Source organism: Cebus imitator, unplaced genomic scaffold (genome assembly GCF_001604975.1).
Source record: "Cebus imitator isolate Cc_AM_T3 unplaced genomic scaffold, Cebus_imitator-1.0 Scaffold571, whole genome shotgun sequence".
Taxonomy (NCBI): Eukaryota; Metazoa; Chordata; class Mammalia; order Primates; family Cebidae; genus Cebus; species Cebus imitator.
Window position 1 is genome coordinate 204,003 of NW_016107886.1, and position 26,286 is coordinate 230,288.

Here is a 26,286-nt window from a genome sequence, read left to right on the forward strand (position 1 = left end):
GTTTTTGTGTTTGGTTCTGTTTATGTGGTGGATTACATTTATAGACTTGCATGTGTTGAACCAGCCTTGCATCCCCGGGATGAATCCTACTTGATCATGGTGGATAAGCTTTTTGATGTGCTGTTGCAATTAGTTTGCCAGTATTTTGTTGAAGATTTTTGCATCTNACCTCAGGCACCTTCTCTTGCTATTTAAGGTCCTCCAGAACTTGGTCTCACCCTGCCTTTCTAGTTCTATCATTCTGACTCCTTTACAAAAGCCAGAGCTGATTCTTATCTTCATTTGCTTACCAGTGACATAACTTTGCCCTTATCATGTTCTCCTTTTATCCAAATATTAACTGCTCTTAAATGTCAAGCTCAGATATTGTCCCAGCTACTTAGGAGGCTGAGATGGGATGATCACTTGAGCCTGGGAAGTCAAGGCTGCAGTGAGCTGGGATGGCCCCACCCCACTTCTCTCAAGCCTGGGTGACAGAGTGAGACCCTGTATCAAAAAAATATATATATATATAAAGCTTAGGTGCATTTCAAAAGAAAAGAATTGTCCTATAATGAATTAGTTGACCCTGAAATTTCAGACTCAGAGTGTTGGCTCCCTTTCCTACATCTTCTTCTCAGCCTGGTAGGCTCAGAAATCTGATTTTGTTAACAAATCATTCTCAGTATTAGGCTCAAAGAAGCTGAGCTTACAAGACTAATTTTAAATTACAGATTTTCCATTGTGAACTACAATGCTCACATTGGCAAAAATTCTCAGTTGATCATCACACTGTAGACAGAACTGCTTTAAAAGCCTAAAAATTCCTAGGTTGTTGCTTTGCAAAGATAGAGCTAAAAATGATACTAAGTTTTTATCTCTGTAACACAGATACATTACTAAGATTACCATTCTATGGAAGCCCTTCAGCTAAAGTTCTCTGGTGTTTTTCGCAATGTTTGCGTTTCTGACTTTTTTATTTTTGCTTTTTGACAATCCATTTTACTATTGGCACATCCAATTATTCGGTCTTTTAATGTGATTAATAAGATTATTGTTCATTTTTACTGATCTGAATTTGATTCATTCTGTTTTCTTGAGGAGACATTACCTAGTTTGGTTCTGATTGTCTTGATTTCACAATCTAATTATTCAAGAGTAATCTTAAGTTTCTTGCTTCTGAGTGCCTAAAAGAACATTTTTTTTTTTTTTGAGACGAAGTTTTGCTCCTGTTACCCAGCCTGGGGTGCAGTGGTGTGATCTTGGCTCACCGCAACCTCCGCCCCGCCTCCTGGGTTCAAGCAATTCTCCTGCCTCAGCCTCCTGAGTAGCTGGGATTACAGGCACGTGCCACCATGCTCAGCTAATGTTTTGTACCTTTAGTAGAGATGAGGTTTCACTATGTTGACCAGGATGGTCTCGATCTCTTGACCTCGTGATCCGCCCGCCTCGGCCTCCCAAGTACTATGATTACAGGCGTGAGCCACCGCGCCTGGCCCTAAAAGAACATTTTACAATTTTACTGGCAAAAATCATTATTTGATCTTTACAACAACCCTTAGCCAGACAGGGAAGATGAGTATCACCCCCAATTTACAGATGAGGAAGCTGAGGCTTAAAGCATTAAGAGATTTGTCTGAATTCACACATATTGACTGGATAAATTAGACCTCAAATTGAGAGCTTCATTCTACTCCAGGACCACCTGATGCAAGGACCACTTCTTTAGGCCAATTAGAGTACCTAGCACGTGCTGAAGTCATTGTAGGTGCTTAATGTGTATTCATCTTAAAAAAGAATGAGGACACTGCTATGACAAAAAGTGAGAACCATTGTTAGTTTCACAAAGTTAATTGTGAACTCCTAGGATGCATTCTTCATTGTCAGCTGTCAATCTGCTATACTAAGTGTAGCTGTATGATTTGGAATATGGGCATGATAATTCTTCCTGGTGTGAATTGCTGGGGGTGTGCTGGACCATGAAGGTTTAAGACAAGTTATTGCAGTGGTCATGAGTCGCAGTCGTGTGGATGAGGGTTTAACAATATACGTGCAAGAGGTGGAGGCACACAAGGCTTTCGAGATCACGAGTTATAAGAAAGGCCAGGGCCCTGGATAGGTCCCTGGTGCACAACAAGTGTAACTGTGAGAAAACTTCCTTCCAGATTAGCGTCTTTTATTTAGATTTAAGCTTACTTGGGTGACGTCTCTCCCAGTAGAATCCTTTGGCTGGTTATGGAATATTTCTGAGTTTGGGGAAAGATTGTATCAGCGAGGTGCTCAGTTGCAAACAGCAGAAATAAACTCTGGCTAGTTTAAGTGGGAAATTCAGAAGAAGCAATATTTATTAGAAGTGTATTTAGAATACTAAATCTCATGTCTGGAGGGCCATACTCAAAGAACGTGTGGGAAGTAAGGGAAACTAGGTAGCTGAGATGGCATGGTCAGCACAGCTGACCATATGGCAGCTGCCGCCCTGCCCTGCTGAGCGTAAACGCTGCTGCTACATGGACTTTATACAGTGGCTGCCTCCTTCAGAGCTTGGCATCACCTCTCGAGAGCCTAGAGCTGCCCAGAGCTCTGACCAGCCAAGCCTCTACCCTCGCTTCCTGGGAGCTGAGCTCAGATACCTCATTTCATCTGGCTTCTGGAATGTTCTAAATAGCAAATGTGGGTACTTTTTTTTCCTTTTTTGAATGGCTGGGCCTGGTGGCTCATGCCTAAAATGCTAGCTATTCAGGGGGCTGAGGCCGAAGAACTGCTTGAGGCCAGGAGTTTGAGACCCCCTTATCCAAAATAATAAAAATAGGCAGGTGTGGTGTGTGCCTGTAGTCCCAGCTACTCAGGAGCTGAGGCAGGAGGATCGGTTGAACCCAGGAGTTTGAGGCTGCAGTGAGATGTGATCGCACCACTGCACTCCAGCCTGGGCAACAGGGTGACACTGCCTCTAAACTTTTTTTTAAAAAAAGAAAGACAACAATGATTAATCTTTACTCTGACCTCAGGCTTCCCACTCTTAGAAGAGCTGGGTGGGCTAATGGGCTGGCCTGACTTTTGTCTTTGTCTCTCCCCGCCACCCATCAGACCACAAAAGTTGTTGCTGAAATTCCTTTTGTTCCCACATGCCCAATGATGACAAATAGGTTTTAGTGCTCTGCTAATCTGTCCAGGCTTCTGGCTTGATTTGGATTCGTAATTTTTAATATTTCTTACTTTCTTGCCAGATCACCAGGGCATAGTATTCAATATTTTCCCTTATTTTCAATCTGCCTATCTAGGTTATCATACATGCAGAAATAGGAGTTAGGACTAGTTCTCTGTAACTATGTTATGAAAAGAATAAGCTATGCACATTGAGATAGTGAACAGCATGATGCCTGGGAAAATGGGAGAAAGTACATTCAAACAACAAGGCTGGGTGATGTGTCAGGAGAGCCAGAGAGCTATGCTCAGCAGACGGAGCCAAATATGCACATTGTGGCAAAATTTATTTGGATTATTTATTGTGAGCCTAGTATTCCTTCAATTTCATAGTAGAATAATATCTTAAGCACACACAGACTGGCTAAATAAAAGAACCAGATGGTCAAAATCTGAATTTAACAACTATATCAAACGACTGGAGTTTGGTGCCATTTATAATATCAGCTTCTGGCTGAATTCTGAGCATAAATTCTGAGCATGTCTTGTGCTCTGCAGCTCAAGGCCTCTCGCACAGGTGCATCTGCGTGGCGAAAGCCATGCTGAAGGCAAGACAGAAGCCCTGTGTTTCACTTTCCTTCTTGACAAGTACAAGATCAAAGGGTAGAAAAGGTTTCTCTTCCTCTAGGTGGTAGGAGTAAATGTTGTCGCTTCTCAGAAAGTTAACAAAAAATCAAGTCAGCAGAGCACATGGACGAGGAAACGCGTAGTTCAGCGTGCAGTCAGACTGCGCCGAGCCTGCCCTCTGGATTTGGCACGGCAGTTTTTCCACTGGATGTGTCAGCGTGGACATACCCCCTCACGCAAGCCTGAGCCAGCCATGCAAACTCCCCAGCCTCTCTTTCTCTTATACCTTATTTTGGAACCCTGTTGTAAGACTATTAAAATATTTATAAAACTTTTACGTATTGCATATAATGCATTGATGCCAATTGACACAATGGATGGGTACTGATGCAGGATAGAGTTTTTCAAAATTCTGTGGTTTTTTACTATATGATCAGCTCGAATGGTATGTGAAATACAGTATTAAATTGCAGTGCTGAAACTGCCAAAGGTCAAATAAATACTTTTTCCTCCAAAATATGTACAATAATGTTTTATTTAACCAGCAATAGTGGGGACCTAGGTATTTCATAAAAATGACTTTTACAAGTAATTGAAGGTTACCTTTAGAGAACTTTGACATTTTAAAATTTTAACGTGCTAGGATGGAAAGCATTAAAGAATTCATTGCCAACCTTCTGAATTTAAAAATAAGAACACAAAAAAATAGAGAGTAATCAAACCCATGTTTCCACCACACAGATTTTCCTTCTTTATACATTGAGGATATTGAATTCAATGTAATATTTTTAAAATAAGTGTATGTTATTATTGTAAACATCATTATCACACCATGCTGTGTAATAAAATATACTCAGAGGGGTTTGTGGCATACAGGGATGGTTCAAAATTTTATTGACCTGGTTGTAGAAAATATGGAAAGCATAGAGAAGAAAATAAAAGTGACTCTAAGCACAGCAGCCCGAGGGTGATCATGGTTAACATTTTGGTATTATTGCTAGGTCTGAATTTTGTCAAAGGCCTTCTCTGCATCAATTGAGATAATCATATGGTTTTTGTGTTTGGTTCTGTTTATGTGGTGGATTACATTTATAGACTTGCATGTGTTGAACCAGCCTTGCATCCCCGGGATGAATCCTACTTGATCATGGTGGATAAGCTTTTTGATGTGCTGTTGCAATTAGTTTGCCAGTATTTTGTTGAAGATTTTTGCATCTATGTTCATCATGGATATTGGCCTGAAGTTTTCTTTTCTTGTTGAGTCTCTGCCGGGTTTTGGTATCAGGATGATGTTGGTCTCGTAAAATGATTTGCGAAGGATTCGCTATTTTTGGATTGTTTGGAATAGTTTCAGAAGGAATGGTACCAGCTCCTCTTTGTATGTCTGGTAGAGCTCGGCTGTGAACCCATCTGGACCTGGGCTTTTTTTGGCTGGTAGGCTATTAATTGCTGTCTCAACTTCAGATCTTGTAATGGTCTATTCAGGGTTTCGACTTCTTCCTGGTCTAGGCTTGGGAGGGTGCAGGTGTCGGGGAATTTATCCATTTCTTCCAGGTTTACTGGTTTATGTGCATAGAGTTGTTTGTAGTCATCTCTGATGGTAGTGTGTATTTCTGTGGAATCTGTGGTGATATCCCCTTTACTGTTTTTTTGTTTTGTTTTGTTTTTGTTTTTGTTTTTTTTGCATCTATTTGATTCTTCTCTCTTTTCTTTTTTATTAGCCTGGCTAGTGGTCTATTTTGTTGATCTTTTCAAAAAACCAGCTCCTAGATTTATTAATTTTTGAAGGGTTTTTTTGTGTCTCTATCTCCTTCAGTTCTGCTCTGATCTTAGTTATGTCTTGTCTTCTGCTAGCATTTGAGTATTTTTGATCTTGCTCCTCTAGCTCTTTCAATTTTGATGATAGGGTGTCGATTTTAGATCTTTCCTTGTTTGTAATGTGGGCATTTATTGCTATAAATTTTTCTCTAGACACTGCTTTAAATGTGTCCCAGAGATTCTGGTAAGTTGTGTCTTCTTTCTCATTGGTTTCAAAGAACATCTTTATTTCTGCCTTCATTTCATTGTTTATCCAGTCAACATTCAAGAGCCAGTTGTTCAGCTTCCATGAAGCTGTGCGGTTCTGAGTTAGTTTCTTAATCCTGAGTTCTAACTTGATTGAACTGTGGTCTGAGAGACTGTTTGTTATAATTTCTGTTCTTTTGCATTTGCTGAGGAGTGATTTACTTCCAATTATGTGGTCAGTTTTAGAGTAGGTGCGATGTGGTGCTGAGAAGAATGTATATTCTGTGGATTTGGGATGGAGAGTTCTGTAGATGTCTTATTAGATTTGATTGGTCCAGATCTGAGTTCAAGTCCTGGATATCCTTGTTAATATTCTGTCTGGTTGATCTGTCTAATATTGACAATGGGGTGTTACAGTCTCTCACTATTATTGCATGGGAGTCTACGTCTCTTTGTAGGTCATTAAGAACTTGCCTTATGTATCTGGGTGCTCCTGTATCAGGTGCGTATATATTTAGGATCGTTAGCTCTTCTTGTTGCATTGATCCTGTTATCATTATGTAATGCCCTTCTTTGTCTCTTTTGATATTTCTTGGTTTAAAGTTCATTTTATTAGAGACTAGGATTGCAACTCCTGCTTTTTTTTGCTCTTCATTTGCTTGATAAAGCTTCCTCCATCCCTTTATTTTGAGCCTATGTGTATCCTTGCACATAAGATGGGTTTTCTGGATACAGCACACTGATGGGTTTTGACTTTTTATCCACTTTGCCAGTCTGAGTCTTTTGATTGGGGCATTTAGCCCACTTACATTTAAGGTTAATATTGTTATGTGTGAATTTGATCCTACCATTTTGATGCTAGCTGGTTGTTTTGCTCATTAGTTGATGCAGTTTCTTCATTGTGTCAATGCTCTTTACCATTTGATACGTTTTGGGAATGGCTTGTGCTGGTTGTTCCTTTCTGTGTTTAGTGCTTCTTTCATTTTCTGATTCTAGTGACTTCTGAACACATTTTAGTATATTCATTGATGATTTGTATATCTTCATTTGAAAAATACCTCTTTACATCTTTTGGACAATGTCTACACTTTGGGGAAAATATCCTTTGAAGAATGGAAATGCATTCATTTGGTGTACCTATTTAGTCATCTGGTAGTGCAGACCTATCTCATTTATCGCTCCCAAAAGATATTCTTTCTTCTCCTTCTGTTCCTGCTTTAATTTAGGAGGCCTTAGTCTCTTCTCATCTGGATTTCAGCTAAAAGCTCCAACTGATCTCCTTGGCTCTAGCCTTACTGACTTCCTTCCATCATAGACACAGCCTCATAACCACATCATTCTCTTTGTTAAAATACTTCAGTTATTTTCATTCCATCTAAGTAAAGCTGAAGCCATAGTGATTTTGTCTGTGAAATTTTAAGCTTTTAAGATGTATTAATGTAACAAGTGGTTTGAAAATATTAGCAATAGTTTTCTATAAACAGATTTCCTCTTTGTGACTGCAGTTGGATGGTACATATGTTCAGGAGTGAATCAAGGCAATAGGTGTTTCCTGGAAGATGGTTTTGTTGTTGGGTAGAAGGTTTTAAGTGTTCTTTCACCAATCATCAAGCAAATGTCAATTGACTTTCTTGCCTGTTATGTAAACTAGTAAAATTTGCAAAGCTTTCTATGACCTGGCTCCTGCATACACAGCCAACCTCACCTTTCTGGCACATAGCAAACCCTCAATGCGTTTCACGTAATGGATGACACTGATCACTGTAAAGGAGGTCTGAATGGCCCTGGTTCCCTCACGCCCTTGAGATGTCGCTGTACCCCACTCCAGCTGCTTTCAGACGACAGGGACGTGTATTGGAGCAGTGATTCACAAACTTTTCATTCTTAGGGTCCCTTTACAGAGTTAAAATTATTGAGGACCCTTAAGAACTTTTATTTGTATGGGTCATATCTATCTATGTTTAACTTATTAAATATCAAAATGTGAAATTTATAAAATATTTATCAACTCATTTAAAAATAATATTAATACCAACATATTTTAACATAATTACATATTTTATGAAAAATAATTATGTTTTCCAAAATCCCAAAAATTAATGAGAAAAGGGAAATTATTTTCCTTTTTTGCAGATCTTTTAAATGTCTGACTGAAAAATGACAGTTGCAGACGCACGAATGAGATCAATCCAGATTAGTAAAGTCTGGCCCAGAAGATGAGACCTACTCCAATGAAGACAGCTCAAATTGCCAGCCCAGAAATTGTGAGTGAAATAAAAGTTGTTATATACGCTGTTACGATCATGGGTTCTCCAGAGAAGGAAGCAGGATATGTCTATGAGAGGCAGAGATGTATTTTAATGAATTGGCCCGCACTCTCGTGGGACTGGGAGGCTCGTAGGCCAGAGAGCCTGATTCTGCATCATCTGCAGCCCAGAGACTGTCTGGAGGCAGGATTCCCTTTCTGCAGGGACCTCCGGCTTTCTTTCTCTTAAGGCCTTCAACGATTTAGGTGAAGTCCACTCACATTATATGTAGAAAAGGGTAAGCCTCTGTTCTACATATCTATTAACATTTCAGTGTTAATCTCATCTAACAAATACCTTCGCAGAAATATTTACACTGGGTGTTTGGCCTGATATCTGGGTTTGCAGCCTAGCCAAGTCAGCACAAAATTACCCGTGACAACCACCAAGTTTAGGATGGCGTATTATGGGTCAAGAGCGTCTGGTATACTTTGTAAGCATCATCTCCGCTGGCTTTTCAACCCTGCATACTCAGCTGTCTTAAGAATTTTTTGGCAAAATTTTGCAAAATATAGAAATTTTGAAAAGCAAAATTGTTTTTCTCTGTGAAATTTTAAGCTTTTAAGATATATGAATGTAGCAAGTGGTGTGAAAATATTGGCAGTAGTTTTCTATAAACACTTTCTCTTTGTGACTGCAGCTGGATGGTGCATATATATGCTCAGGAGTGAATCAAGGCAAATAGGTGTCTTGCCTGGAGGATGGCTTTGATTGTTGGGTAGAGAGTTTTTAGGTGCTCCTCTATCAGTCGTTGGCAAATGTTAACTGACTTTCTCACCTGGTACATACTGGACTGTGTGCTAGACATCCAGTCTCAACATCAATGTCTGTTCTGTGGGTGTAACACAAAGCTAGGGTATCCTTTTCCTTTAGGATTGGAATAATTTCCCTAAAGCAATTTGCTCTTTTTCATGTTCTGTCTCTATTCTGTGTATTTAAGTACTTTCACCAGAATAATGTGTGCTGGCTGTTCCCAGGTAGGAAATCACCTGCTCCTTTCCAGTCCCAGCTCCACACGCAGTGTAGAAACGAACGGAGCCACCACAGCACTCTGTGCTAGTTTTCTTCCTTCATTTTGTCCACAGATCTCTTGAGGCAAGGATTGCAAGGAGTGTGTTGTGTGTCTGCATTTTAGCAGCATAAAAGAGTTTAAAAGCATTCCAGTATGGGTATTTCCCATGATCCTGATTAAAAGAATAATTGGATGAAAGTGCTTCTCACTTGAGATCTGCAAAGCTCTCCAAACACAGCTAGAGATTGGCTTCTGACTTGTCTTCCATCCTGAATAAGGCAGTCTGCCCTCCTCCTTGTAAATTTCCCGTCTGACTGCAAACATTCTAAGTACATCCTAGTATTGTGTGGATAAAACTGATGTTAAAAGTTGATATAATCCTAGTAAGTGCCATTTACAGGAGCCTTATTACACTGGCTAGCCAACTTGTAAACATTCTCTAATTTAAAACTTATGACAATCATGTAAGTTAGGGACCAGATTAAGAAAACCGAGGCAAAGAGATTTACTTAATAAAGGCTTTGCCTATGTATACTCAGCTAGTAAGTGGCAGGCTGAGCAGGAAAATTGAGCATGTGAAGCCAAGCCCATGGTCTGGAGCACTACACTCGATAGCCCTGACCACACCACCATTTGCGGGGTGAATGCAGTCCTAGCTCAGTGGGTAAGAGGAGCCACGCTGAGATTATCTCTGACCAACCCTTTGTTTCTTTACTTACTAGCTCTTATTCAATGGCTCAGTATCACAGTTTATCCCTCTTTAAAATTAGAATAATAATACAGTCTTCTTCTTAGGGTTGTTACAGGAATTAAGTTAATACAGGTATGGTGCTTAGAATACCACCTGGCATATACTACATGCTCCTTAAATGTTAGCTCTTCTTATAAAATTGCATGCAGCTTTTCCAGCAGGATGTCAAGTTTTTGGTTTTCTGAGCAGCTAAATCAATAATCTCATATTTTAGTTTCTAATGACTTTTAGATGAAGGTTGTATCTGTGTGATGCCGAAGGACAAATAAAATCAATTTGGGAATAAGTCAAGCCAATCGTCAATTCAATGAAAATATTAGTTAAACTCATGTTTGATGTCCAGAGGGAAAAAAATCACAATTCTTTTTGTAACAAAGCTTTTTAAAAGTCCTTCAGTTGCTTGTATGATTATGTTGAAATCAGTCTTCAATTTTTTTAGAAGGAAAAAGAAGCAAAACGGGTGGAGACGTTAAAGCTTTTCCAGTGTGGTTCACACTTCCACACTTCCATGCTCTCCAAGGGTCTGCAGAAGGTCTTGGAGCAACACATGGAGAGATCAGAATGATGGGAGTCAGGCTTGGCTTTCCCCAGGAGTGTTCTAGGTTATGGCACGAACATCTCGGGAAGATCATCACTTGTTCTGTAATTCAGCTTTTCCTACTGTAATTAGTGGATGTAACTTTTTTACCTGGCTGCTGCCTGAGGGGCCTCAGAGCACTCGCAAGGCACTGGGCGCCTTGTGGGTGCTTCGAATGGACAGCACAGAGACACGGTGCCAGTTGGCACTGCCATGTTTTTTTTTACGGGGTTCCGTGGAATTATAAATGTCCCATTTACAATTTTGTTTTTAAATGCACGTTCTTTCAAAAGGTTGTTACTTAACAACATGTTTTCTAAATGTTTTAGAAAACTGGGAAAATACAGAAAGCATAAAGAATAAGATAGAAATCATGCAGAATCTCATCATCATATGGTGGTGCATTTATCTCTAGTAAATGGTTGAAGTGTTTGCATGGACTAGGGATGTATGAAGTTGAAAGACAAAATGAAAACCTGATTATTCTTGTCAGCCCTAAGAATGGTGTCAGCACTTAAAACAACTTATTTTATTTTAGCTTTAAAAAAGCATGTTCTTTTGAACTGCAATAAAGCTAGGATTATATTAACCTGAAAGGGGAGTTGTAAGTCAAAACAAGGCTTTATTATAAAAAATTAAATAATAATAACACTGTGGAGATAACTTGCAACTCTGTATAAAGAATTGTGATTGTGCTACTTTGGGGCAGAGGGTTTCCTGTTTGGGTTGCGATTTGCAGAGCTGGTGATTTTTCAGGATTGATAAGTCTAAAAAATCAAGGACGTGAGGCTCCTAGGCGGGTCACAGAGGCTCAGTGTCCCTAGACCACCCTCCCGCAGCCCTTGGGGAAATGCCTGACTGACTGTGGGCTGTCACCCAAACTTTTATCTAAACGATGAGATGCTCTTCCCACTAATGGATGAACGTGTAAGAACTGGCTGCCTGAAACAGCGGCAAGGTGTCAATCACTGTCTGAGGCCACATCAGCCCTGGCACCTGACTTGTTTTCCATGTGCTCCTTTCTTGGGCTACACAACTAAGCATAATTGTTTTTAAGGTCAAATTCCTGAAATAGACTTCACATCGTGTCCTTTTCCCACGGGCGGCAACTCTCCTGGTACTGTGGGGGTTAGCTTACCAACTAAGATTTAGAGCAAAGCAAGGCGCTGTCGGCACAGGCTTTGGGCGCTGGTGGTGCGGTAGGTTGTGCGGGGCAGGTGCAGCCCCCTGCGCCCCTTGTCTTCGCCACAGCCACAGCAGGCCAGGCCGGCCCATCCATTATGTGTCTAGGATGTCTCAGGGGCTCCAGGCTGCTGCGCCATTTACAGCACACCCTACTCCCTGATCTGTGGTATGGGAGCTGTGCTCATTGGCCAATAAATCACCGTGTCAAGTGAACAGCCCGTGTCCAAGGCGAGCGACCTGGAGGTCGGCATAGCAGCGTGACATTGGATGCCCGGGTTCTGCTCCTGCACACAGTGTCCCGACATCAGAACATAAATTTTCAAATACCATACGTGACAAAAGACATCGAGCTGTTTGTTTTTTGAAGTAGAGGAAAAGTAGACCCCAAATACATTTTCTGAGATGTGCCCTCAGCTCCTCACTGATCCTGACGCATGGAAGGAAGGAGGGGAGGATGGTGAAGAGCATCAGCACGGGACAGCAGGCCCCTGCCCTGGCTGTCTGCCCCATGTTGTGGGTCTTCAGGCTGCTTTTCTACTCCTTGGCTGAACAGAAACACAGTCCCGTGAACTATTTGGCAGCAAGTTCAAAGCAAAGGATACTAACTGTGAGGCATCTTAGACAATGCCTGGCCCCATTTGACAAATAATGACACATGTCCCGACTCACTCACCATCTCAGGAGCAGATGACCAGGCTGAGGAACTGTGCCCACTGCCTGCAGCCCACCTGGCTTTCCACTGTGACGTCCTGTCTTTTCAGGACTGAGCAGAGGTGGGTTTATAACAAGCATAAATTTTTGTTTTGTAGCTGTCTGCACATCAATTTATATATCTTGAAATTTAAAAGAAATCCACTGATAAAATTTTTTCTTGCAAGTTAGTTAAGGACACTAGATAAATGGAAAGTTCTTAGGTTGTGAAAGTATTTATGTGAATGTGTTATGTGGGAATCATTTCAAAATGAGTTAAAGGAATCTAGGATAGTTTGCTCTCTGTCCCTAACCTTTGGAGCTGGATTTTGTGGGAGGTGTTTATACCTTATCACTTTTGGAGCCATTTCCAGAGGGAGAAACTTGGGAGTGGGAGGGTGGCGTTTGTGGTTGCCCTGCTTGCCTTGAATGTGTGGTTGCCACAGTGTGCAGGCTTGTTTTCATGAGGGTCCACACATACGTCGTTATGGAGAACATATTTTTGTATTTACTTCAATATTTATTTTGTAGTGAAAATAAAAACAATACCAGTTTTCTGAAGCGTTCTTCAGTCAACTCTTTTGTGTCCTGTAGAGCAATACTTTGCGCCTGGAGAAGTCTATGAACCATGGTGTCTTTGGTTTTTCTCATTAGAAAACACACCACATACCATAGACTTTCCCTCATGTATGCGGGAAGATAATACTCTGCAAAGTAGCCTTTATGGTGAAGCCAGTTTCCTGTGCTCTGGTACTCTGCAAAAATCACATCTGGATAGAGAAGAAACCGGTGACAAGATGTCTGTCTCTCAATCCGGGCAATGAACTGACTCATATTGGTGGGGGTGATGGCGTTGGTGCCAGCGATGGTGAGATATATATTTTAAACGTCAGCAAGAATAGAAGAGAGAGAAAAAGAGGAAAGGAAAACAGCTGCTAATCTCTTGAGTTTGTTTTCTGGGACAAGTAACATCCACATAAGTTTTATGGTCTCCATCTGCATGCTGAGGCCGGCTGCCATTCCTGCCGTCCACCTGGATTTGCACGTCTGTGGTTCTGTAGAGCGAAAGTTTTGCGATTCACAGCAAACATGGAAAAAATCCCCACCCTCCTGGTGAAATGGTTCTGGTATTTAGATTCACAGGCTATATAGACAATAATTTCTGAAAAGGGTGTGTATTTAATGTGTTGACTGAGGAATTGAAAAGCAGGGTTGTTTACAAAAGACTCAAGTGCAGAATTACAGGAGGTGCTGAGTGTTAGCTCAGCAGTCTCCTGGTAGGTACTTTTCATTCATTTCTCTGTAGCACATGGCGTATTCATTTCTAATTTGTTGAAGAATTTAGTGCAAAATTTGGAGCACAATTATTAGGGCCAACGGCAACCCACATATGTGAAATTTTGAGGACTTCTACAGATTTTATAGATTTGGTGCCGTTCCACAGCAAACTATAAAATTATTATTGCAGACCAGAAAGTTGTAAAAGTTAAAACACAAAATATCGGAATTATAGGGCCCAGCAAAACGTGCAAGAAACAGTTAAGTCATCAGGCTCATCCGTATCATTTGGTATTCTAATGCTTCATTTGGGTAAATATTTTTATTAGATTCTTGTCAATAATTTCTGAAAATGGGCTGATAATTTTGTTTTCATAGTTGGTGATTGTATATAGACAAAAGGTTTGAAAGAGGATGGGATTTCTACTTTTGAGATAAAAAGTTTGGCATATTGTATTAGTTCTACCTCTTTAGTTTTATTACTTTTTTCAGTTCTTATTTTGTTTTATTTTTGAATATGGTATCTGCTGTTTGTTGATACTGGTGAGTTAAAAATTTATCAGCTTCAGCCATATGTCTATCTGTTTTTTTGTTATGTACGTTTTGGGGCTTTTTAATTTGCTATATTAAAGTTTATTCATGCCATATCTTTATTATTAGCTAGCCAATTTAACATAATACAGTGCTCTTTTAACTTAATAAAAGACTTTAAATTCTGCATTGCCTGAAATGATACTACCAAATCTGCTTTTCTTTTGTATCTATTTAATTAGTTACACTGTATCCAGTCCTTAATTTATGACCTCCTGATTCAGCTTTCGGTTATGTTTCTCAGCAGCAACATCTTGTAACATTGTGTTGTCAGATTTTGTTTTAATTCAACTGAAGAGGTTGTAAACATGGATAGTGGAATTTAAGCCTTTAGCACCCAATGCCAATTTATTCCGAATGGTTTAAAGTCGTGATCCTTTGTTTGTTTTCTTTGCCTCTGGCTTTATACAGACCTGCCTGCAGCAGTGAGAGGCTGAGGAATGCAGTCAGGAAATCTCTGCACTCCATCTAGGGCCTTTGCCATCTAGAAAGAGGCCGGGTCCTCCTTGCGTGTTTTCTGGGTGGAGTCTCTCACACACTGACGCTTTCTTGAAAGCTCACACCCTGTACTTTCACGCTCACTCACTTCCCACCCTCACACCTCGCACATTCATGTATATAACGTTTGTGTTTAAAAGTTAGCCTTTAGGGGTGACTGATGCTTTGCTGGGTGATAGGCCAAGCACTGTGAAGGGACGGCGTGAAAGCGAAAGACCCCACACACCGGGAGAAGTTCTCGCTGATTTGGGAGCTGATGCCTGGTGAACACTGACCAGGATTTATCCTCTGGGCAGTAGAGAGGTCGGGGCAGGAATGGTTCTGGATCAAGATGAGCACTTAACTTGGTTATTTTCTTCCTGATGTTCATCAGCAGAAAGCAGTGCTTTCATGTTATCTTCTACTCCATGGATTTAAACATTGTGTTTCTGTATAATAAGCCAAACTGTGTATTTTTTACATTACACGTGATTTAAAAATAATATTCCTAAGTTTCTAGGGGGTGTCTGTTCATTCATTCTCTTGCTGTTCACAGTAAGTCGTAGCTACTACTGATTGCATCTCTTTAATGTTCTTTGCAGCACTTACCCCAGCCCCTGCCTATGGCACAGGTATTTCTAGTTGATAGATGAGGAACCCGAGGCTCCTGTAGGGAATGAGACTCAGAGCACATATTTAACCCACCTCTTGGCTCTAGCAGTCCTCATTCTTTGTTGTTCAACGAGGGCCCCACCTGGGACCCTGTCTGTCATGCACCAGGCTGGAGAAGGGCCTGGGTTAGGGAATCCGTTTTGGTGAAAGCAGATGCTTACAAAACCAGGGAGGAAAAAAGAAACTCTCATCCTCTCGTCTTTGCCGTAGAGGAAACATGAGGACCAAGATGCTTTTCAAGCATGGACTTGCTTTCCAGTGGGGCCACTCTAACGTTTAAAAAGGGCGAGCCTGAAAGCAAAGTAGTAGATGTTGAATGAGATTACCTCAGCACCAAGCAGTCTGCATGTGAGTGTAGCTGTTTGCAAGAAAAACTGCCAGAACCTGGGCACCCTGGGGGCCCGAGATGCTACTGTGGGGAAAGGGGTAGTCTGCATGTGAGTGTAGCTGTTTGCAAGAAAAACTGCCAGAACCTGGGCACCCTGGGGGCCCGAGATGCTACTGTGGGGAAAGGGGTGTAAGGATATCAGTCTATGGGTAGCTGAGCTTCACATTGACCCTGCTTGCAGGGACACAGGGTTGAGAGTTCTCAGTGCTCTTGCTGCCAGGCAAGTCAGAGCAAGCATCTGGAGCCAGTTTGGGACAATTCGCTTGTTGCTCCACACTCTTTCTGCAATCCTACATGGTTTTCATGTTGTTTGGTAAATTCTGTTTTTTAATATCTCAGCAGGAGAATGTGTTTTGTGGAAGAAATGACCAACTAGTAGAATGCCTTCCATTTGTAATAAAATCCTTGCTGGGTTTGAGTTAATAGGCCTCCAAGGAAGAACGAGTTAAAATAGAACTGGACAGAGTGCTAAATAAAAGACTGTCCTGCATAATCCACTGCCCTCAAGGGAGAGAACCAAATGACTCAGTATGGGTTTTCCATCTTCAATTTCAATAGCCTGGTGTCAGGATCAAGCAGCAGAACACACTGACCACCTCAGTATGCTCCCTGCATTCAGAGTTTCTTTTCCCACGGTCTCCTCTGCTCCTCTGATGCCACCTCCAAGAAGCATAAAGTGCACAGACATGAAAGTCCTTTTAAGAGCATTGCAAATCCAGAAATAGGTAGTGATGTTCTAAAGGAATGAAACTGAACGTGGACCACAGAGAGATCAGCAATTAATACTGCTGTTTTAGTCATTTATCTGTTTTAATGAGGATATTCATATACAGTTATAATATGTCATTTTTATTTGTAGCTATCTGTGGGGGTGGGAAAAAGAAAGAATAGAATGAGTTATTTATTTATTTATTATTTGAGACATGCTTGGCTCTGTCACCAGGCTGGAGTGCAGTGGTGCAATCTCAGCTCACTGCAGCCTCCACCTCCCAGGCTCAAGCTATCCTCCCACCTCTGCTTCTCAAGTAGCTGGGGCTATAGGTGCATCCCCCCACACCCAGCTGGTGTTGGCATCTTGTGTAGAGATGCCATCTCACTATGCTGTGCAGGCCGATCCCGAACTCCTGAGCTTAAAACATCCGCCAACACTGGCCCCCTAAAGTACTAGGATTACAGGCATGAGCCACCGTGTCCAGCCTTGAAGATTTTTAGTTCAGTGATCTTGGGATTTTACAGATTTGTTATGTAATAACTGCTCCATGCCTCTTTCCTCTTTTATGAGAGGAGCTCGGTTTCAGGTGCACTGAGCATTCAAAATAAGTCAGGCTGGAAACAACATGTCTGGTGATTTCTTAGTTGGGAAAAGCGTCTGTTTACTGAGAGGGAAATTGCTAGGGTTCAAGAAGATACATTCTGTGGTGACACCTGGGAGAGAAATATATCATCTTTATAGGGATCCTGGATACAAAACCAAACTGCTCTCAGCTCTAAATAACTAATTTTATGTGTGTGTGTGTGTGTGTGTGTGTGTGTGTGTGTGTGTGTTTTGCAGAAAATCTGATGCAGATATGATTGGAATAGAGAAAGAGGCAAGGTGAAGGATGGCAGGAAAACACACCACATTTTCCAGCAAGTGGCCCTAGCCAGCCTCATCCCCAAGAAGTCTAATCGTTTTGTACTTTTTTGTCTTCTCACCTGCGGTTTTACAGAAGCACAAGCACGGCGCTAGGGCTGCCGCACCCTGGAGAGGAAGAATAGTCTCCATCCACAGTTGACAATCCTGGTGACCCATACTCAGTGACAGGGATCGAGGTCCTTTTCCATTTGCCCTTTATTAGAAAGGTAGGAAATAGAAATCAGGCCCACTCTGGAGAAGGAAACATTTTCCAGCATATTCCACGTGCACTCTGTGAAGCTCCCTGTGTTCTGACGCGTGGTTAAACACTGATGCTGTTCTCTTAGCTTTCCTAACTGGCTGATGACATGGGGGCTACCAGCTGCCCCAGGGTAAGCTACTGAGCAAATCTAAAGATTTGTCTCCAGTCTCATCTTCTGTTGGAAAAGCCAAATGCTCACAAAGTGCAGTGACAGTTTAAACCATGACTGCTCTCTCTCACAATGTTTTACATTAGTCATTATAATTATGCTGTTTTTAAAATAAACTTTATGTTTTAGAAGATTTCCATATCTACAGAAACATTGTGAACTTACAGTAGAAAGAGTTCACATTCACCCGACTGCATTTTTTATCATTAACATCGTACAATATTATATTGTATTATATCTGTATATTTAGTATTATTTAAGTACCAATATTGATATATTTTTATTACTTAAGGTCTATATTCTACTTAGATTTACTTGGTTTTCACCAAGTGACCTTTTCTGTTCTGGGATCTCATTCAGGACACCGAGAAACATTTAGCTGTCAAGTCCCTGAGGCTCCTCTGGCTGAGGCAGTGGCTGGGACATTTTCTGCTTTGTATGACCTTGCAGGTTTTGAAGAGTACTGATCAGGCACACAGTAGGATCCCCCATACTGAAATTTTTATGTTGTTATTCTAATGATTAGACCAGGGTTATGGGTTTGGGGGAGGAGAACCATGGAGGTGAAGTGCCATTGTCATCACATCTTCTGAAGGGTGCATGCTGTCAACATGGCTTATCACTATTGATGGTGACCTTGTTCACTTGGCTGAGGTGGTGTTTGTCAGGTTTTCCCCTTCCATAGTGTACTCTTTAGAAGAAGGCCAGTTTGTGCAGATGACACGTAATTAGTGAGAAGTTATGCTGCACCTTCTTGAGGGTGGAGTATCCAGATAAATTATTTAGCATTCTTATGCATAACTTGTCTCTATAATTATCTACTAAATTAAATTATTTAATAGATTAATTATCTATTCAATCATCAATATCAGCATCAAATAATATTAATATCATGGATATTTATTTGGTACTTTGAGTTAAAATTCAATATTATTCTATTTACTTTATTGCTCTAATTGTTCCAGTTCAAAACTTACCTACTCTGATAGCTATGTAGTGGTACTTTGTTATTTTAAGTTGCAATTCTCTATTGACAACCAGTATTGAGCATTTTTTATATCCTTATTTGCCATCTGTTTACCTTCTTTGGTGAGGGGTCTGTTGAGGTTTTTTGTTGTTGTTGTTGTTTTTACATGATTTAACTGGGTTGATTACCTTGTTAATGTTGAATTTTAAGAGTTCTTTGTATATGTTGGATACACATTTTTTAATCAGATATGCATTTTGAAAATAGTTTCTATAAGTCTGTGGCTTGTCTATGGCACTTAAAAAATGTATTTTCACACATATGAAGAGGAAAGAAGTTAGTTAATTATAGGAACCCAATCATGTCTCTACATGGGGGTATGCAGCCTCCTTACAGGAATCTACTTTTCCTTGGTCTTTCATATACTTTGTTATTTCCAAAACTGTATATAAGGAGTGTAAGAAAGATATGAGAATATATCAATACCCAAATAAAGAGAAATTGTACTTTAAAAAAGAATTCTCACAATGACCAGAGAGGTAGATAAAACAGACATACATTAGCATTCACATTTATCAGATGCAGAAACTGGAGCCCAGGTAAGCCATATGCCCTGGGAACCATGACTACACTCCTAGATTCTGTCTCCTGGCCCCAAATTCTTTCACCTACATCAAACTAGAGCCATATTATGTTAGTCAACAGACCATCAGTGTGTTTGTTTAGAGTGCTAACTTATTGATAATTCATGCATTTAACAATGTATTTTTCACATGTATTTGACCCTTGCTGTGTCACATAAGTAACTTATTCAAAATGGAAAAACTTAAGATGTAGCATGAGTCTTTAACTCCGTCTTTGCTTTCTTGGCGCTGCGTAGCTACAGTGGATCCTTTGTATTCAATCATCTGATTCTTCCAGACAATTCTTTATGGTACTCAACATTTTAGTGGCAGTAGTTCTTGGAATTTGCTAACCATTTTCCTTAAGAGTTTTGGCGGAAAATGTATATTACTTAGCCATCTAGCCAATTTGAAAATTAAAGGTCCCTTTAGACCGTAATTTATCAGCCTTGCCATTATTGGCTTTGGGGATGAATACTGCTTTGGTGTGGAGGGCTCTGATGCATTGTAATGTGCTTAACAGCATTTCGGGAGTGTCCCCACTAGATTCCAGCAGTATCCCTCCAGGACGTCACAACCATAAATGCCTCTAGAGATTGACAAGTGTCCCTTGGAGACTGTATTACTTCGTTTTCACACTGTTGATAGAGATATATCCAAGTCTGGGAAGAAAAATAGGTTTAATGGATTCACAGTTCCACGTGGCTTGGGAGGCCTCACAATCATGGCAGAAGGGAAATTACATGGCAGTAGCAAGAGAAAATGAGAACTGACTGAAAGGGGTTCCCCCTTATAAAACTATCATATCTCATGAGACTTATTCACTGTCACAAGGACAGCACAGGAAATACTTGTGCCCATGATTCAGTCACCCCCAATTATTCTTATGCTTGGTTATTTAACATCATCCCAAATATCTTGGAGTCTTTGTTCACTTTTTAAAAAACATTTTTTCTTTGTCTTTTTTCAGTTAGTTTGAAAGTCCTGCCTTTGAGCTCTGAAGTTCTTTATTCTACTTGTTTGATTCTATTATTGAAACATTCCAGTTAATTTTGTATTTTTCTAAGCATGTCTTTCATTTCCAGACGATTGCCTTTTCTTTACGATATCTATTTCTCTGGAGACTTTTCCATCCATATACTGTATTGTTTATAAATTTTCTTTAAATTTGACTTTTATTTTTTTGGCAATTCAGAGATTTCTTTTTGGTTTGAATCCATGGCTGGAGAGCTAGAGTGATATTTTAGGGGTGTTATAGAACCTTGTTCTGTCATACTACCAGAATAACTTTTCTGGCTTCCTCTCATTGAGGTAGACTGTTTCAGTGGAAAGATCTGGAGCTCAAGGGCTGCTGTTCAGATTTTCTTGTCCCACATGGTGCTCTCCTGACATGTGCCCTGCTGCTTCCTCTAGGGAGGGGGCTTCTTGTGAGCCAGATTGCAGTGATTGTTACTGCCCTTGTGGGCCTACCCACCCAGTGGGGCTCCAGGGCTCCAGGATGGTGCTGGGGAGTATCTGCAAAAGTACTGTGATGTGATTTGTCTTCAGGTCTCCCAGTTGTGGATAACAGCACCTGCTCTGGTGGAGCTGGCAGGAGGCTGAAGGGGACTCTGTGAATTTTGGTTGTAGTTTTGTTTAGAGTGCTGGTTTTCTCAAATGCCAGTTATGCTAACAGTGAAACTGTCACATGGACAGACTCGGGACCTCTACTTAGCCAGGATGTTGCAGGCAGTGGAATTAGCTGCTGTTTTCTCCTTCTTCAGAACAGGGTTCTTTTATGAGCTGTTGTAATGGTTGGAGTTGGTTGGCCTCCAGCCCGGAGGTGGCACTTTCAAGAGAGCACCAGCTACAGTTGTAGAAGGGTGCTATAATCTTGCCTTCTGTGGCCACAGTAAGTACTTGGGTTTCTCAGGTGATGGGCAGGGCCATGGAGCTCCCAGTGGTTTGTCTTTTGTCCTTGGTGACCAGGGCAGGTAGAGAAAACCCATCAAGTGAAGGGAGGGGTAGGCAGATCTGAGTTCAGACTCTCCTTGAGCAGGGCTTGCTTTGGCCGCTATGGGGGATTGTGGGGTGTTCTCAGGCCAATGGAGCCATGTTTCAGAGGATTATGGCTGCCTTTGCTGCATCATACAGGTTACCAGAGAAGTGGGGGGAAGCTGCGGGTGACAGGCGTCACCCAGGTCTCATGCAGCAGCAGGGCCAGTGTCCTGCACGGCACCACAACTGCACTGAGTTTATATCCGGGCAGCCAGCAGGCAGGGCTGTACTCTTGCCCCAGGCTGCAAGCAGCTCCTCTGAGAAAGCAAGCAGGACCCTCAGGCTTCGCCTCTGCCTGCTCACACCGTCACCGACAAGCTTCTGTGCTTGTGCTGCGTGCACTTCCCATCTGCCACCCACCCCACACCCCCTCTTCTCCATTCTGCTCAGGGAAGTTTATGCTTAGCCAAAGTTATTACGAAGTTCAGCTCGGAGCCTCCTCCACCCTGTGGCTCCACAGTTTTGCTGGCTCTTCCCTTCCCCAAGGACCCCTGTGAGATAAGGCCAGAAATGGCTTCCCCGGCTTCCCTGGGACTTCTACTTTTATATTTTCCTTGACTTTCTAAATCCATTTCAACTCTAGGTAAGGTCAAAGTCTTCTCCCGTAATCAGAATTTTCGGGTTCCCCACTGGGGATGTGTGTTCAGAGGCAGACTTTTCTCTCCCTCACTTTGGGAACTCCGGTTTCCCAGCTGTCTGGCAGCCTTTGCAGTGGCAAGCCGCTTCTTTCAGAGGGTCTGTGAGTCCTTTCAGTTTTCCTGCTGCGTCCCTACGCTGGTTCTTGGAGCAAAAGTTCAAGACGTGAATCTCCAGACGCCGCTTTGTCTGTCTGAATGGAGGCTGCATGGTAGTCCTGTCTCCTGTCTGCCATTTTTTCTCTCTTGTCTGAAAGGTAGAGTTTCCATATGGAATGACGGGAAATTATGGAGTGGAGATTGCTGACGGCTGCTCAACATGTGAATGTACTTCATGCCACTGAGCTGTACATGTTAAAACAATTTAAAATGGCCCTTTTTAGTTATGTACGTTTTACCACAATAAAACATCAGTTAAAGGAAGAATTTTATTCATAGACCAACTATGTCCATGCTCTGTTTACAGCTCATAGTGTGTTAGGAATCACCCCAAATACGTGTTCCTAGGATCGATGCGTTCTAAAATAACCTGTGGTCTGGTACATATTCTCAAGTAGGGGATTCCTGTTGAACTCAGCTTAAGGAATTCCTTCCTGTCTACTGCTCAGATGTCTGTTCACTGGAAGGCCGGAGAAGATGCCAGCACACATGGGCCCCTGTGATGCTCACAGGATTGCCTTCTGCTTCCCCCTGGTGAGATGCAGCTTGTGAATGCCAGGGTGTGAAGGAACAGCTGGTGCTTCACATTTCTGAACTAAAGCCTTGATTGCAGTCAGCATTCAGGTGCTGGAGACATGGTGGTGACACTGCTGGTGGCTGCAGCCCCAGGGTGGCAGGGAGATGGCATTGCCCTCAGCCTGCTGGCAGCAGGAGGGCCAGGGTGCATCCTTAGTGTGGACGGGCTGCCCCTCGCCCACAGCTGGAATCAAACTGACGCTGGATGACCCAACAGTTTCAGATGTTGCCTTGTCCCATGTTTTGAGGTGATGATATGGGTCAGCTTTGGCCGCTTGCAATACCCTGAGTTATTAGCAAATGTAAGGAAGTATTCCTCATCCCTGTGTCCTGTGCCCCTAACCTTTCTGTTTTTTGTTTCTTAGCGTTCAAGGGCTTGCTTACCCAGTGCTGTTTTGTGAAGGACATCTACTTTTGGGTATGAAAAATTTCTCCCCATTTCTCTTTTCCATCTCACCTCTAAAATGGAAGGAAGGGATTTATGTTTGTTCCATGTGTACACTTGGCAGCTGTCATTATATGTCTGTGAAAGTCACCCTCATGTGCTAGACACACAGTCATGATGCATATGTGGTGCTCGTGAATGACCTCATGCAGCCACGGCAACTGTGAACAGCCAATAGGAAGGGAAGATCGATTGCCACACACGAGGTCAGCAAATGTTTTCTGTAAAGGGAGAGATCATAAATATTTTCGTTTCTGTGGCCATATGGTCTGTGTCCCAAGTACTCCACTCTGCCAGTGAGAAAGCAGCATGGACAAGAGGCAGGTGAACAGGCATGGCTGTTTCAATCATCTTCATTTATTAAAGAAATGTGGGCCAGCCTGGCCTTCAACCTACGGCTCTCCAGCCCAGTATAACCTTTTTCTCAGCTAGTCTCTTTTGTTTAATCTTAGAGTTAATGACTGTGTCGAAAAAGGCTTTGCAACCAGGAATAAAATTTTTTTAAAAAATATGTTAACTGCCTTATTCCAAAATTATAGGTAAAATAAGTAGAAATAATAGCAGATTACAACAGGTCTAGTTTAGTGAAAGACTAGAGGGACATATAACAGAGGAGCATATAAAATGTACATGATCCTTTACAAGAAATAGAGAGAGATATAAAAATGATAGATAATAGTATCAACTTTCATAACTTAAAGGGAAAAAATTTCTTTTAGTATGTTTATTTTACAGATGGAAAAATAACATTAGTAAGGAATAATTGCTATTTCCTTTTCGTTATTGTTGTCTTATTCATGTTAACTTTTCCTAAATTTCAAAACCGTTAAGCTCAATATCTCGTAATTTGTGTGAGCAGAATATTTTTGTATCATCTGCTATGAAAACTAAATTGATTATGTTGCCTGCTAAACACCCGCTCACTTCCTGCTGATGCCTGTAAACAGCGGCAGACATGGTTGCTCTAAGACAGGTAAAAAGGCCCTAACTTTTCGCACTCATAGAGATTTGCTTGCTTTCCACATGATGAGACTCTCTCTACTAAGGGTAAGGCATCGTTACCTTCTTGGTTTATGTTCACTGATTCAATATTTACTGAGTACCTGCTATGAGCCAAGGACTGCTCATCAGTTTTCTGTGCTTGGGGTAAATCAGTGAATAAAAGAGACAAAGATCTCTGTCCTCAAGTTGCCTGTTTTTAACAGGGAGGGACAGGTAGTATCAACACAACAAAGTGGGCAGTATAGAATGGTGGAAGGTGAAAAGAATTATGGAGAACAGTAGGCCAGAGTGATGAGGAGTGGGGGGTGCTGTGCTGTGTGTGTCTGGGTGGGGGAGGTTTCAGTGTTCAGCAGGGCGATCAGAGCAGTGGGGTACACCCCCTGAAAAGATGAAGCCTGATCCAAAACTTGAAAAAGATGAAGAAATAGGTCATGGCTATCTAAGAGAAGAACATTCCAAATGGAGAGCAGGATTAGAGCAAAGATCACAAGGCAGGTGCTTGCCATTTCCCTCCACGGGTGAGCATGGAGTCCAGTATGGCTGTGGCCGAGAGGGAGGGTGGAGCTTTCAGAGAGGAGGTGGGACTGGTACTGGGTCCAGACCGTGGATGGCCTCGGAGCCCACCAGCTCAGAAGTGGAAAGTGACTGCAGGGTGCTGGGCAGAAGTGTGTCTAAAAGGAAGTCTCCAGAGGGTGCTTCTGACTGCTGTGCACAGAGTAGCCTGCCGGAGTCAGTGGTGGAAACAGTGACGCTGGCGAGAGGCTCCTGCAGCATCCCAGTGATGCAGCATCCCAGTGATGCAGCAGCCCAGTGACGCAGCATCCCAGTGATGCAGCAGCCCAGTGACGCAACATCCCAGTGAAAGATGCCGGTTACTCCCACCAGGTTATAGCACAGGAGGTGGTAAGAAAAGACAGATTTGGGTGGATCTTGAAAGCAGGACACCACATTTTCTGAGGGGTTGGACGTAGGGACGTGAGAGAAAGAATGAGGGTCAGGATGATGCTCAGGTGTCTCACCTGTTTGTATGTTAATAGAAATCCTCTATATACAGAGATTTAAAAAGAAAATACTGTTAAAGTGTTATCCCATAACAGGAACTCCTATATTTGTATTATAATTTTAGACTGTCAATTGAAAATGCCAAAAGATGAAGGAGATTTGGGGCTGAGATGTTGGGGTCTTCTAAATATACAATCACGTAGTCTGCAAATAGAGACAATTTGACTTCCTCTTTTCCTATTTGAATACTCTTTATTTCTTTTTCTTGCCTGATTGCTAGGCCCAGAACTTCTAATACTATGTTGAGTAGGCATGGTGAGAGAGGGCATCCTTGTCTAGTGCCAGATTTCAAAGGTAATGCTTCCAGTGTTTGCCCATTCAGTATGATCTTGGCTGTGGGTTTGTCATAAATATCTTTTAGTATTTTGAGATACGTTCTGCCGATACATAGTTTATGGAGGGTTTTTAGCATAAAAGTCGGTTGAATTTTGTCGAAGACCTTCTCTGCATCAATTGAGATACTCATGTGGTTTTTGTCTTTGGTTCTATTTATGTAATGGATTACATCGAGGATTTTCTCATCAATGTTCATCATGGATGTTGGCCTGAAATTTTCTTTTCTAGTTGTATTTTCTGCCAGGTTTTGGTATCAGGATGATGTTGGCCTCATAAGATGAGTTAGGGAGAATTCCTTCTTTTTGTATTGTTTGGAATAGTTTCAGAAGGAATGATACCAGCTCCTCTTTGTACCTCTGGTACAATTCAGCTGTAAACCCATCTGGACCTGGACTTTTTTTTGGTAGGTAGGCTATTTATTAATTGAGGCTGCCTCAACTTCAGACCTTGTTATTGGTCTATTTAGGGTTTTGACTTCTTCCTGGTTTAGGCTTGGGAGGGTGCAAGTGTCCAGGAATTTATAAACTTCTTCTAGATTTACTGGTTTATGTGCATGGAGGTGTTTGTAGTAATCTCTGATGATAGTTTGTATTTCTGTGGAATCAGTGGTGATCTCCCCTTTATCGTTTTTTTATTGCATCTATTTGATTATTCCCTCTTTTCTTCTTTATTAGTCTGGCTATTGGGCTATCCATTTTGTTGATCTTTTCAAAAAACCAT

General features: G+C 41.6%; 1 long non-coding RNA gene across 2 annotated transcripts in view; it reads left to right on the forward strand.

The window, feature by feature from the left end:
* LOC119469093 overlaps positions 1–11,346 on the forward strand; it is a 104,501-nt gene extending 93,155 nt beyond the window's left edge. For both annotated transcript variants that reach the window (XR_005197913.1, XR_005197914.1), the window contains exon 3: positions 7,885–11,346. This is a non-coding gene — a long non-coding RNA (uncharacterized LOC119469093). The remainder of the gene's footprint in view (positions 1–7,884) is intronic.
* Positions 11,347–26,286: the final 14,940 nt, after the last annotated feature.